At 39.2% G+C, this 15,348-nt stretch overlaps 1 protein-coding gene across 1 annotated transcript in view; it reads right to left on the reverse strand.

Moving 5' to 3' along the window:
* The window catches only part of DDX10 (DEAD-box helicase 10), a 197,456-nt gene that overhangs the window by 55,942 nt on the left and 126,166 nt on the right, over positions 1 to 15,348 (reverse strand). The gene's annotated exons all lie outside the window — the stretch shown is intronic.

Here is a 15,348-nt window from a genome sequence, read left to right on the forward strand (position 1 = left end):
TGAGATATTATTCATTCTTCTTGCTCCTAAAGGAAATAAAACTACCACAATGATTCAAACTCACCTTTTATCTTCACCAAGACTTGTTACTCTTAAAGAAATGATGCAGCTAAATATTTCGACAAAGTCAGTATCTGTCTCTAAAACAGGGTAGTTAAAATGGCGCCAAGAGATCCAACTTTTCTTATTTCTCAGTGGCTTAATATGAAATCCAACCCATTCAACAAACTAAAATGATAATTTTCCTAACTTCAGAATTGCTAAAGCAACTGAGGAGTGAAAGCTAAAAGGTGTTCTCCCTAGCTTTCGTACCTCCATTATTAACAAACACTCTACCATAGCATTTGCTTAGTAACTGCATCAATTCAGAAACCATAACATTAAGTTCCCTCCACCAAAGGAATTCTGCTATGGGAAAATGAGCAAAACGCAATGAAAAAATTCATTCAAAACTTCCTGCCAGATTTCTGAGCATATAAAAGTGGCCAAGATATTTAATTCAATTGATATTTATTGCTGCTTTTTTGTTGTTGTTGTTCTTATTGGGATTGGTTTATTTTTAAACCAACTGAAATATTATCTCTAATTTAAACTCTGTCAGGTCCTTGCAATTGAACATCCTTTAAATTATCTATTTCATGAAGTAAGGACAGAAATTCAGGTGAAGGCACACATCCCTTAGAAAAGCACACCACTCCCTCCTTTTGTTTTGTCTTAGTTACATTGGTGTTGAAACTTTTTTATGCTAGCATGAAAATGTTTATGGAATACAACTCTCAGTTTCTTTGAGCAATACAGGCCATTCCTAGCATCAGCACATTTAGAACTGAGACCACATAAAAGGGGACATTACTTTAACATGAGTCTGGGGGCAACACCTCAGCACAGAGAAGGCTGAAGACCAGTCACATTTCAGCTCACTCGTAGAAGTAATGAGAAAGCTACAGCTCCAGCAGTCCTGGAGCCATATCATCACGGTGATGCTACCAAAGCATATTGGTAGGTACCACACAAAGTTGCTTGGAAAAGCAGTGTGTTTGAGTGCAGACCTGGGAAAAGGAGAACACAGCCACCAAGATTTTCAAAACTGGTGTCCAAATTCAGTTTCTTTTGAGCCATTTGTCTGGTATGTGCCATTTTCTATTCTCCCAATTGCCCAAACTACAGAAGTGTTAGCTTACTTTCAAACTCTCTGTCTGAGTAAGTCAATCTCTTCTCTCCAAATCAAAACTAAACAGATAGAGTTCATCCCCCGCCCAAAGGACAGGGACAAAACTGCATGAGGTTTGTGTCTCTCTGCTTTATACAGTTCTCCAATGCTGTGTGCAAAGCTGTCTGGTACAAGCACCTCAATACACTCAGAGCTACATACCAGGGCATTCAACGCGTGCTATGAAACAAAACAAAACCCCCACCACTGTAGACAGATACAACACAGCTGTCTTATTATTTCAGGTTTGTTAAAGTAAGAAAAAGCAACAAAAAATTAATAATTACATTTAAGGCCACAAGGCCATCACATGGGGCAAAAGCAGCCACCAGGACCAAGTACTGTCTGGTACGGACACAGGCAGTTTGCTCTCCAACAAGCTAGACCTAAGCATCATGACCTCATGGTCATAACATGGTTATCCATGTTACGATTCCTTGTCTTCCAAGCCAAATTTGTATTAATTTCTGATCATTTTTACTTATGCTTTTCTAACAATTTTACTTAAGTTTTCCACTTTCACCCACTCTGTTTTTAAATGGTTTTGTTGTGCATTCTTCGCTCTTTGGGGTGACCATCGGGGTTCTCTCATTTTTCCACTAAAACTGTGATCCTTTTCAAACTTTACCGCTGAAAAAGTGAAATAGAACAGAGCTAGAAAGTAACACACCAGATATTACAAAGCAGGATAAAGCAGCTTTTAAATTGGATAGTCCAGAAAATTTTAGATAGAAAAATTCTACAGTATATGAAAAGACAGTGTCTTAACTACAGCCAAAGGCTTAAGCCAATATAGCAGCAGTCAAAGTTCCTGCTCAAAGGATTTACAACAGAGCACTGAAAAGGCAGCTATGAAAGCAGGAGATTGACATAACTCCACGGAAGAGGAGTACACCAGACAGCATAATATACATAAGTCTCTAAAGAACGGTGAAGACACAAAAAGATTCTAAAGTTAATAGGTGCAGAGACTGAAATCAGGAGTACAAGAGAAAAACAAGACAGAGCAGCAATCAACAGGAAATGCTGTCAAGACCTTTTTTTTTTTTTTTTTGAGGGAGAGAGAGAGGATTTGGTTCCTTGTCGATGAAAAACAAAAGCAGATCATGGGGTGCATCTATGTTGGCACTGAGTTGGAGTTAGGAGCGCATTTCAGAAGCCAATGTCCTAATCAGGCCCGATTCCACTGTGTTTCACACTACAAGGCAGTCTTCAGGAGCACAGCTAATACACTCCAACCAACACTAGGCATTCACAGGATCGTTGACTGGGAGGAACATCAGGGAGTCCCTGGTGCAACCTCCTGCTCACAGCAGGGTCAGCTCTGAGGTCAGGCCAGGCTGCACAGGGCCTCACCCAGCTGGGTCAAAATCCCAAGGCTGGAGACTACACAACCTCTCTGGGCAACCTGTGTCACCACCTGACTGTCCTCACACAGAAAAAGTTTCCCTTACATCCATGCTGAACCTCTTGTTTTAACTTACAGCCATCGTCTCTTGCACTCTTGCTCTGCACTGCTGTGAAGAGCCTAGCTCCATGTCTGTCTCCTCCATGACCCCTCTGCAGGCATTGGGGGTTGCTGTCAGCTCCCCCCAAAGATGTCTCTGCTCCAGGCTGAACCAGCCCAGCTCCCCTAGCCTCTCCTCGCAGGACCACCATCTCAGGACCTCAGCTGAACTCACTCTAGACTGTCAATGACCTCCTGTACCAGCAGTGTGTAGGATGTCATGAATACCGAGTAGAGGAATGACCTCCCTCAAACTGATTCAGTTCAAAGCATCAGATAAGAGCTAATACAGTGTAACCCACCACCACCACACAGCATGCAATCTGGTTCTCACAATCACCTTATTCTGCAGTCTTGCTCTTACTGGGCTATTTTGCTTGCTAATGCAGGAATAGCCATCAGGCTTTAACTTAGGCTTCAATTCCAGAAAACAGTCCTATTAAGGCATTGCTTAAACTTATACGAAGGCTCAAGTCCATGTGTAAGTACATACGGTGTGCTGAGCAAATGCTTAAATACTTTTCCCCAGTCAGGACCTTATTTCCTGTTACCTAGAGGACAAGTGTATATTCTACTGTGCCAGGGTAATATACCCACATAATAAAGACACCCTTTTATATGACTGCATAAAACCCAGAAATTAAGTACCTTGCCTTAGGTTACAAAGAAATGCTACAGCACAGCCAGAAACACAGACCTCCAAAGACTCAGTTGAGTATTTTAACTATGATGTCATTCATTTTCACATTGCTACTGCTAGGAAGAAATATGGACCCATGCACCAGAACACACATGGACAACATACTGTAAGACAGCTGTAAAAAGTAATCAAATGAGGCAAAGTTGAGCCAGTCAAACAGCTGGATATTGATTTATCTCATGTGACTAGATTCTGTTAATCTATGGATAAGCCTGTAACTATCTCTAACTACTAAGCTGTCCAACATTATTTTTCACACACGGGAAAAAATAACAGAAAACTCTAGATTTTCTTGGAATAGCTAAAGTGTAACACAATAAGAATGCCAGATTTTATCACTGTTCTATCAAGCTATAAATCATTACTTGTAAAAACAGCACATAATTTAGAGATGAAAAATCCAATTTACTAGGGCAGGAAAACAAAACATTATGTTTCAAGGTACGACTACTTAATTATATATGTTACTGGCTGACACGCTGTTATAGCATAACTTCATAACACAGCACCATGAGGCTGTCAGATAAAGCTCTAAAACATCACAATCTGATTAAATACTCTTTTATCTACAATGCTGAAGTCAAGCATCCTTATTTTCTTTTGCATTTATATTTAATAGCTCTCCCTTGCACCCATATAGCACCTTCTTCACAGCTGAAAGATCTAGTCATGTCCTCTCCAGGCTATCAACACTGAGGATGAGGAAGAAGTTTAACCACAAATCAATGCAATAATTAATTGTAGCCTAACTTCTAAGAAAGTGCTTCCAGCCCCTTTAGACCAAAACCAAGCAATCTCACCAGGCAGTAGCCAGAACATTCATTTATCATCTTAGGTCAGCAACATGGTGTATGCAGGTTTTGAGCAGTGGCTAAATGCAGATTATCTAGATGTCATTTAAGGAGCAGTTTGGATAGATCAAGAACCACAGGTTCATGAACTTACAAAACAGGAGAGGTGATGGGATCAATGTGCCCGACAAGCACAACACAGGCTGTAGGACTGAATCAATCTACTGCAGTGGTCATATCCTGGTTTACAGGAACATTCTATCTAGATGTTAACACATTTCACTGAACGACAGTACACCACGATCTTTCAAAACTAGCTGCTGTTACTAGTTACTGCTGTTACTAGTCTAAGCCTACTTATCTTTGAATTTTAGATCCTGTCTAAACTAGCTAACTGGTCTCTCAACCAGTTTGAAGGAACACCCGTTATCAAAGTTTAGGTCCTTATGTAGATACATGCCGATCCTGCTTCCTCTTAACTTTCCCGTTTGCAAGGTGAAGAAAATCAACTACAGATGTCTCTCAGCAGTTAGGTCTACTTTCCGAAATATTTCAGGAACAGACATATCTGAGATCTCACCACCCCCCCAACCCTACCTGTCACTTCTGTTTGTATATTCAATAATTCTATCAGCCCTTTTGATCCTGTCAGAAAAATCCCACTGCGACAGTTCACGTTGACCTGATCAACCACATCATCACCCAAATCTTTTTCAACATCTGTATCTCTAAGGGAAGAGCTCTCAGTCCTAAAATTCTGTTCTAAATTTCTTCTTCTGAGAATTTCTATTTCTGCCTATCTTGCCTTTCTGCCTTTGTTTGAGCCCAACTCTTTCTTCCATGTCACTAAAAAAAAAATCTTGAATTAATACACTTCCCATGTTGTTCCATTTATACATGGAACAAATCCCATGGGCCCACTAGAAACACCTACTTAATCAGAAGCCACTGGTTTGGGATGTTCCAGTTACTGAGATTTTGGTCCATCTAATTTGTGCCATGTTTATTTATTAATCAAAACACTTAAGTGAAAAGCCTTGCAGAAATTTCAGTGTATTCAGATGTATTTACAAAGCAGATTCTCCTCTGATAAAAACACATATACACACACAGTTCACTACATGCCTACTTTCCACCAAACCACACTGTTAGCATTATATTCCTTTCACTAGTTCTTCATTAAGACAGTCTTGTGCCAGTCATTCTATTACTCTGACGTGGACTAACAGCAGGCTGAGTTACCAGCTTATTTTCCTCAAAAGCATTTGCATTGTAGTTTGAGAACTCTTCCAGAACTCTCCCACTGTTTCAAGACTCTTTTAAAACCAAGACTAATGGTATTACACAGCTCAGAGACCTTCTTGATCAGCTTTTTAAAATTTCCTGCAAATTATCTTTTTTTTCTCCCCAATTACACATCTAGTCAACAAGGATGTTTAACAACCTCAGTAATCACAGGGATGAAAGTTGTTAGTCATCATCACGTAATATGGCTAAATCATTTGGCTTTCAACTGAACAAAGATGATTTATGGTTACTGAACCCTTCTACCTTTCCTGCACTAGAACCGACAACAGAACTAGCTTTGCCTAAGAAGCAGCCAAAGCCATGGATAAAGCTGCTTCTAATATACAGAAAAGCTACTCGCTGTTCTTAACTCTGAAGTTAAGAAGTCTGCCACTGGCTTCTTTTCACACTCATATTTCCTCTTTCTTTCACTGTTGGGTTTTAAAACGAAAACTCATACCCCTTCTACTTCTCCCTCAAAGCTCCAACACACTTACTAAAAATAAATATTCTAACATTCACATTCCACGTTCTCAAGTTGAGGCAAAAAAAAAAAAAAGAATAGTAGCATGGCAGCTCTCTCCAGTTGGTGAGGCTAGGAATATGTGACAGATGCATATATAAACAGTTTTAAAGCCAAGGTTTTATTTATTAAAAAAAAAAGAAAATCCAGCAATTTTGAAAGCTGGAAGTTCTTCCCTGTCCACCTCCACCCCCGCCAAATCCCCTCTTCCTTTGACTCTCTTCTTTCTACAGTTGATTAAAAGTTCATTTTACTTTGTCCAGAGGGTTAATTGCGACATTTAAAAAATATAGGTTTATTGCCATGTATTAACAGCTTTGTTTCATATAGTAATTTTTCCTTCAGCTTTTTAATTTGTAAACAATTGGTACAATAAAAGCCTCCTTTCTTTCTCTTAAAGAATTTGTACATAGGTCATAACTGCTCAGATTTACATTAAATGAATTCGTTTAGTTGGTGATATACTGCAGTTTTACCAGCCTAAAATTTCACTGACCTCTTCTGTTTGCTTACCTAAAGGCAAGAAATAGCTTCACTCAATACAACTAATGCATCTTATGGCACATTTAGCCCTGAAAGCATTAAAAAAAGCCTATGGCAAACCTATTTCCTGTAAAAATTTCACGTTCATCTGAGTCCTCTGAAGTCTTTTTATTTAAATGCTCAAGAACTCCTGCAGGTTTTGATTAAAGATTTTAACGCTGCGTTTTTAATCCTTTACATACTGATGCTGTCATTTGGAGCTACCAACCTATCCCATTTAACAGCTGAGGTAATGGTCTACCACACAACAGTTCTTAGAGGTGGCTGAGGTTTGGAACAAATCACTCTGTTGCCTGGAAAAATCTGGCTGTCATTTGCAAATACATCTTAGTTGATACCAGTACCTGGTATCATTTCTCAATATTTTACTATCTCTTGTTATTTTAGTGGGACATAGTTAGGGACAGTCAGCTGTGCTGCAGAAAATACACGGACAGCTGTTCAAAAATTCATAGCATCTCTTACATACTGGCATCGTCGTATTCAAGAGCTGGTTTCCACTCAAATTTTAAAGCACAAATGTGCCCTGAAAAGTGACTTAATAAATGGCACTGTGGAATCCCACATTTGTCTTCTCTCAGATTTCACACCACGTTTGTGCTGCTTACATGCAAAATATGTTTTTATTATTATTAACTGCTCAGCTTGCAAGCAACTTGTTATCTGAAAATCCAGCTCTAATAAATATGGCACCAGCCCATAAAGCAAGATTACTAACTTCTAGCTATACAATGAGCACACACATGAGCCAACACAAAATCACACTGTGCCCTTGTCCATGGTGGTTTTGCTCTACACAAGTGGATGGAAGAAAAACTAGAATTAGTGAGAACTATTTATTAATTACTTAAAAATAAACAGAATGGGGGAGGACTGAATACATGTTGAGTAAGAAAATTCTGTTTCAGCAGTCACTTTCTGGCCATTGCTACATTTTATATTGCTATGTAGTTTAATATTTGTCTTGTTATGGAGATTAGCAAATCATGTACATGCAAGCAATCCTCCAACCACCAAAACAAACCAACATTCCCAACTGAAAGATAAAATTGAATCAACTTATTAGTATTTCTTTGAATATTATTTTCAACAACAAAAAAACAATTCTGGAAATTAAGTACAAAATTGGTTACTATTAAATAAACAAATCTTAATACCTTCAGGGGAAAAAGCAAAGCCTTTTTTATTATTTTGTGTTTGTTTTGGGTTTTTTTAATCTCTTAACATTTGGTTTTAGAAATCTGTTAAATAATCTCTTCAAGCAATGAACTATATAAACGTAACGATGTACACCTCATCTGTAGAGCTGATGTTAGAGCTGATGTTTACTTTATAGGCAGAGAAACTGAAACACATAGGTCTAGTATGACCTATTTAAGACAACACAGGAAGAATGTGGCATCAAAAGCATGTGAAAGACAGCACACTGACAATCTTAAACATTAAACAAGCACTGGAAAAGGTCTTGGAGGCAGTTGGAAAAAAGCATGCTCATTTAAAAGAAGAAAACACAAACTAGCAGAAACTGACCCTTAAAAGGACATTGTTAGAACGAATCCAACACAGGAAAGCAGTTGACAAAATGGAAAATTATTCCTTTCTCATTTCACATCTGAACACACTGAACATGTTTTAAGAACAGAAAATTTTTTAAAAAGTTGGTAAGTAGGCCATCTGTTTTAAACATATGTATGTTTAACATATACATATTGTTGCAAAAGCGATTTGGGATGTTCATCGACTGAGGAGGAAAGGGACACAGGGTAGGACACGTATACATACAGTTTGTTTCGGACAAACAGCCTTCCAGTAAGAAAGAGATGTTAAATCATAGTAATTAGAATACAGAGGCACTCCACTCACCATCTTTTTTGCGTGCAAATGGCATCTGAGCCAGATTCTCAACCAAGAGAAATCAAAGCGATTCTTTCAAATGAATTCACAGACCCTTCCGTCTGTGTATATACATACACAAACACACAGAGAGAGGTAAAGGTAACCCTAATTCAACTTAAAATACACTTTCAACAGAATTACATCAGGAATCAAGTTAGTTAACGGTGCTTAAAAGTAACATTTAAAGCTGTAAACTAAAATCTTAATGACAAAATGTGAGTTGCACTGCAAAACACGCTAGTATTTTCTAGAGAAAAGTAGAGGAAAAAGGCTGATGAAGATGCAATTCATCTGATTCTGTGGCTGCTTTCGGTTTTGAAGGGATGATACCACTTAAGAGTGGAAATTCATAATGTAGACATGTCACAGACTCTTGAGCTGTCTTAATGCAGCTGCTCTTAAGGAAACACCCAGCTCTCATACACCAGATCTGAGAGAAGGCAGAAAACCCCCACAGCTATCTGTGCCTGCTCAGGCAGGTGCAGGCCCCCAGCAGCACCCAAGTCCTCAGCAAGCAGGGGGTGCAGCTCCCATGAGGAGCTGCTAGGTTGCCTCAAAGACTCATGAAAGGTAGAGGTCAGCATTTTAGGCAGTTGTGCCATTACATCCTCCAGCAGGACAAGCAGCCTGGCGCTGGAAGTTCTTCCCCTTACACCACTAAGGCTGCAACTCCACCTGAGCTGAAGTTAAATTAAGCCTGCACTACTTCAGCCTCCACCCACCTTCCAGCTGCATTTTCCTGGCATTCACCCGATTAGGGTGTACACAAACAACCTGTTCACAGTTATTTCATTTTCTTATTTTTCATATCAACAAGATGAGGCCAAGAACTCTGATTTTGCTGGAAAACTCTTAGAAAACATTCAAGGGCACCTCAAGCTTTAAGTGTAGCCCATCCAGCTGTTGACGTGAAAGAAAAACAAATGATGAGCAAGCCCTTGCCTCTGCCAGCAGCACAGCGAGGCGGGATGGATGCTGCTGCTAAGACTAAAAAGGGATGTCTGTCAACTCACTTGTCAGTGTCCATTCCCCTTATCTTAATAGCTCTGCACTTGGAACATAACAGCAGCATTGCCTGCACACAATAGCTATGAAAGGGCTCAGATAGGCTTTCTAACGAAGTAATACTCTCTTGATTTATTTTACACATCTCTCCATCTCTAATACTTTTCTTCTTTGCTGTTCAGCTGAACACTCCTCTCAGCAGCAACCTTCTTCCCTTTATATTTTGCTCCTACGCTGGCACACTCTTTACGTGAGAGAATTTTATCGTCCTCACCCAGCACCACATTAAACCAACTGTACAATTACACTGAAACCCAACAAATTTCACCTCAAAGTGAAGGACTATTCAAGTGCTTTACTTAATAAAGAGCATAATACTGCACTGAGGTTTTTTTCCCTTCAGATTATTTCCTTTGAAATATGATGCAATGTCTCTTCAGAATTAATGCGTTGATTGATTTCAAACTACAAATACTAGTTTTCATGGGGGCATTTATCTTCCAGCATACTGAACAGTTTGCAATGTATAGCATATATTTTTCTTTTTATTAACTGCATATAATTTTTTTTTAAATCACGAGTAAAGATTTGATAAAATAAAGAAAATCCCTGGGGGGGTCCTTTCTGTTTCTTGAACTGTTATACACAGTATTCAATGATCTATTACAATAGGCTACAAGTGCTTTTAGTATTATTTTATAAAACTATAAACCAAACACGTTTAAAACATAACTACTCTGCCATCAACAGAAATCATTTGCAAAAGCAGGACTGGGAGCAAGAGAGAGCCTAGAGCTCCAGTTGGAGGGGGGCTGCAAAAGGGCTGCCAAAGGAAGGGGCAAGGTGCAGGGCATTCTCCCCCAAGAGCCTTCCCATCTGGGCCATGGCTCAGCCGACACATGGGGTTGCTCAGCCAAGGCATGGGGTGAGGCTTGTGGCAGGGGCCGGAGGTAGGAGAGAGGCAAAGGCTTCACATTACAGTAGGAAGTAAACCCCAAAGAATGCAGCGTGGCACAAGATACACAAAGGAAAAATAATCCGCTATAAATATTAGCTCACATCTTAACTGATTTGGCCACACCGTTCTTCTCCTACTAGTTAAAATTATCAGCATTCTTGTTTTTAAAAATAAACTCACAGTTTGATTATAACTTTTGGCCAACTGCAGGTTGTAAAGGAAATCAATTCTTCCTTCATAAGTGAACCTACATCTCTTTTTCAAGTTCCAACATCAGCTGCATCTTTCACTGGATCAATTAAATTCATAGAGATTTTAAGTCATCATGAGGTGACCATAGTTCTCCAAGTACTCTCTCCAAGCACACTAGATATCCTGAATAGCTGTATAGTACCTTTTCTTCCCCTAAACGCCCCCAGAAATCTTCATGCTTTTTAAGTATCAGCTCTAAACTCAGTGCTGAGGCTGTTATATCACCCATATATTATAACTCAATTTTTCTTCCTCAGAGGAAGCATCCTTTCCAGATTCTAATGAACTGTACGTGAATTAATATAAAATTGATAAAGTTACAGTCTCTTTCCTACTCTCCCCCCTACATACTAATGCAAAAATAATTAGAAAATACTCCTTTTGAACTCCATGTTTAAATCTACCTGGATGGTCTCTCTAGGGATACCTTGAATGTAATAATGTTGTTTGTAAGGATATCCTGTTAACAGTGAGACAAAGACAAGGAGGAGAAAAAGTAATAAACTGAACACCAAATACATTAACCCTAACAAGCAGTAAGGCAGACAGTAACAGCGACCTGAACTCCTAAATCACTGATAGATGAACACTAAAGGAACCACACAAGCACAACCTCGAGAAGGTTCACACAGAACTTCGTAACTGATAAGAACAAGAGAAACAAGGTTATCTATGTTTATCAGTCTCATGGGAAAGAGCAAACTTATTATGGAGTATTTGAAATGCACTGTGAGACTGTGTGGAAAGACCAGCACCTGGAAAGACCCAAGGTCAAGGCCAGTGACGGTGTGAGGGCCCTACGGCATGGGTATGGATATTGGACATACGTAGGCCCCACACTGTTTAAGCGATTGGTGAATGCAAGTGTGCTTGTGAATCAAGGGAGCGAGGGTGTTGGTAGTTCTGCTAGAAACTTCAGCCTTGATCAGCCAGCAAGAAAGAATAAGCTTGTGCTGCCTGTGCTGTTCATGTTTATGTAAGTGCTGCCTGCCTTCATCTTTTCTGCGTCTCTTGTCTCTGTGGCCACCCACGTGTGTGCACATCTGTGCAATACATGTGCAGCCCTGCTAGGGCTGGGTCTGCAACCTGGAGCAGGGGCAGCCTCCATAAGAAACCTCCTGGACTGAAATCCAAGGGATTTGGCTTCCCTTACCAGTCTGCGATCTTCCATTTTTAAGAATGAATTTTAATCATAAAGTTATTGAATAAATTCACTGGGTTAAGTATACTCTTCCTGAAACTGCAAGTTTTTTTATTTTATAAAAGTCTTTATGGAAAGTCTGGTATGAAGAACTTCCTCTTTTACCCTTGGAAAGCGTTAATTAAGTAATAGTATTTGGGAGAGCAAATATACAAAGTGTGAAATATCATGGTGTATCCTCCTCATTAAAACGATCCACTCTCCCATCAACAATTGTGTTCAAGGAACAGGAGGCAAACCAAACAGAGGTACTCTGTTTCAATACAGTTTCTAAAATAGTTCTGTATTTTCTACTGAATTAAGAACAGTATGAGCAAAACTAAGAGACCACATAACTTTGGACTTCAGGTGGTACAAATCAGCACCATTTCATTAGCATAAGGGCCACAAAATATCTCCAGTTTCCTCCCAGCAACAGCAGTATCTTCTGAAAGATGCCCCCTGTGACCTGAAGTCAAACTGCTGTCATATCTCTACAACCATGGCTGTTTAACTTCTTCCAGGGAGGTACTCCCTGCACCTTTCAGTACCAGGCCCCTTGTGACGGTGTGCTTCCCCTGCCCCCGACCTTTATCTCCTGCAACCCTGCTCAGGTGATAACCAGCAGTGATGGTCATAATGGATGCATCTGGTCATGATGGCTGCATCCGGATCAAAGTGGATTCAGGAGACAGGTAACAACACAATAGCCTAGGGCTATTGTGCAATGTGCCCACCTAAGAAACTAAAATCTGGGGTCAGCATGCAAATATGACTATGGGTCAATCATCTTATCCCCATAAATAGTGAGCAGCCCAAGAGCCCTTTGAGCTCTCCTGCACGGCAGTGGGCTGCACGCCAGGATCTCCCCTTGAGCAGGGACGCCTCTCAAGGTTACTCCTCGAGGCTGAGAGATTCCTTGCCGCAACAGATCCTCGGTAAGTGACTAATAGCATGCTAAACTTTGAAATCTTAGCTAAGTGATATAAAGGATTGATTGCGCATATATAATCCTGTAGACATAAACTGTTGACCAAGTCTGGGACTAGGATTGGATCTAGCCGCACCTAGACTCCTTTCTGAGAAGGAGTTCAGAAAGCAAGGGGGTTCTTTTCTGAACCTCAAGACTTGACGGGAGGGTCTCCCTGACAGTTTTGTCTGACCCTGTCCCCTATGCAGTAAATAATCAATGTACCTTGCCATCAAATCTTGTTAAATAACTGCGACACTGAACTTTGTTAACTCCCTGTTCTATATCAATGAAGTATATTTTGCTTCTCTCTTACGAGTGAAGTGCACTCTCACTCCATCTGTGACAGCCCTGAAGACAGCCTCAGTTTGTTTGCTGCTAATACCGCCCAAATAAAATAAAATAAAATAATTTCTAGCCATCTTCTCACATTGATCACCCCAAGTTCACAGCTTATCTTACTTGCTGGAAAGTGAGGTAAGAAATAAGGCTCCTATTCATTTTTCCTTCAGCACCAATGGGCATTTTTCTGAGCTTGGGTTAGTATACAGAAAGAGAGGTTATTAAGAAGTGAGACGAATCCCTCTCTGCCACTATTTTCCTCCTAACAACAGTGCATTTTCAGTTGAAAACTTGAAAAATGGAGTGCGAAAACATGTTCCGAATACTTTATTCACTTTTCCCTTTATTGTTGTTTATAACATTTTATACATTTCAAAAGAGCTCAAATCTATACCTCTCGCTGGACTGTCATTAAATATCCATTAATACAGAATTCTTTTCACATTATCTTGATTAGTGTTACTGCCCTTTCCCTTGTGTTCAACTGCTAAAATTTACTTTGCTTCCAAAACTTCAATAGGCATTAATTACATCACAATTATACCTCAGCTTTTTATTTATTTTTATCCATCTGATTTTCAATTTTTCCCCATTTGCAGAGGAAGGAGAGGATAACAAAATGTGAAACTCATGAAGGAAACCTAATTATAGTATAGCTGCTTTGCAAGTTTCCACAAGCCTTAGGGCACTGCAACACACATCTCATCTAATCCAAGCATCTCATGAATGCACCAAAACATATTTCTGATCATACTGAAAACTGTGCTTATTTAAATGACATTCAGAAATGGATTTAAAAGCAATGGCCTGTGGATACTTTCTGAATAGTTCTGCTGTTCATCGGAAATGGTTTCATGAGGACAGTTCGTATTAAGCTGACAGGCCATATTCACCTAAAAAAAGCTATTTTGTGCAAGTTTTGATTTCAAGAAGCTTTTTTTTTTTCCCCCAAAGATCTTTTATCTTCAGGATTATACTGAAGAAACCATAAGACAGGGATTGTCAATGGAAGATGACCTATAAAGTTACAAGCTTTATAAAAACACTTTTTTCTACAGTGTTTTTTCTACATCCACTCACAATCTAAATCAAAATCTGAGCCCACGTGCAAGATACAAAAAACTGGATGAAACAACATATGCTTTCATAGCCTTCTGTAAATTATTTTGTTATTGTAAGTCACCATTTTAAAGCCAATGTAGAGACTTCAGGGATTAGCATACATTCAGTTTCAGAGGACTTTTTGATTACTGATGTACCTAATCATGTAGCAGAGAGCTACATTTGGTTTATACAAACCCAAAACACATTTATCTCTAGTGGTCTTCTAATCTACCTATATAATAACTTTAATAGAGTTAGCATTTTTGAAAAACTGATTTAAAGGAAAAAATAAAAACTGCCAAAATTACAAACCAGGAAACCACACCAAGCATCAGCTGCAGTATGAAGGAAAGGAATTAAGAGGAGGAAATATGAATCAAGATACAGACATTTGAAACTTGCTGAAAGCAAAGGAACAGAAGAAAGTTAAATTGATGAAAAAGTTAAGCAAATATCTTGAACAAATCTGAAGCAAAAGCAGAGAGGAAAAATTTAACCACAGCTTTTTCAAAAAGCTAGGAAGGAGAAAGAGAGTTGTAGGAGAATTCAGTAACCAAGGTGGAAAACCAAGAAACAGAGAGTTATCATATCTGGCTGTTAGAAAAGATGTCAAATGAACAAAGAAAAGACCTACAGCAGTCTGCTTGCGGGAAGGAAATTAAAATAAAGCTGGGAAAGAAATAATGAGCATTATTACCAAAAGGAAAGGTCAGACGACAGAGTTCATGCTATGCCATGATGTATTTTGGCTGATAGTGAAGTATGTAGGATTTTAAAAGCAGCAATGACAGTTACAAGTGATGGATTTAAGACTTTGTACAAAATGGACTGCTGAATGCCAGTGAGGGGATGTATAAGATGGGATGAAAGTATGTGACTTTCAAAAGCTCCTCTTTCAATGACACAAGAAGGGGCACTAAGACATCCATACTTACACAAATTCTGAAGTCATGAAATTAGGATAAGAAAGTCTCCTAGTCTTTTTATCGCTTTGATATCCTTTGTTGGTAACACACTTGAATCTCTTTTAGGTTTCATCCTCTCCCTCCAAATGAGGCTAAGAAATAACTTATACCACTA

The sequence above is a fragment of the Ciconia boyciana genome, chromosome 1 (assembly GCF_034638445.1).
Source record: "Ciconia boyciana chromosome 1, ASM3463844v1, whole genome shotgun sequence".
Taxonomy (NCBI): Eukaryota; Metazoa; Chordata; class Aves; order Ciconiiformes; family Ciconiidae; genus Ciconia; species Ciconia boyciana.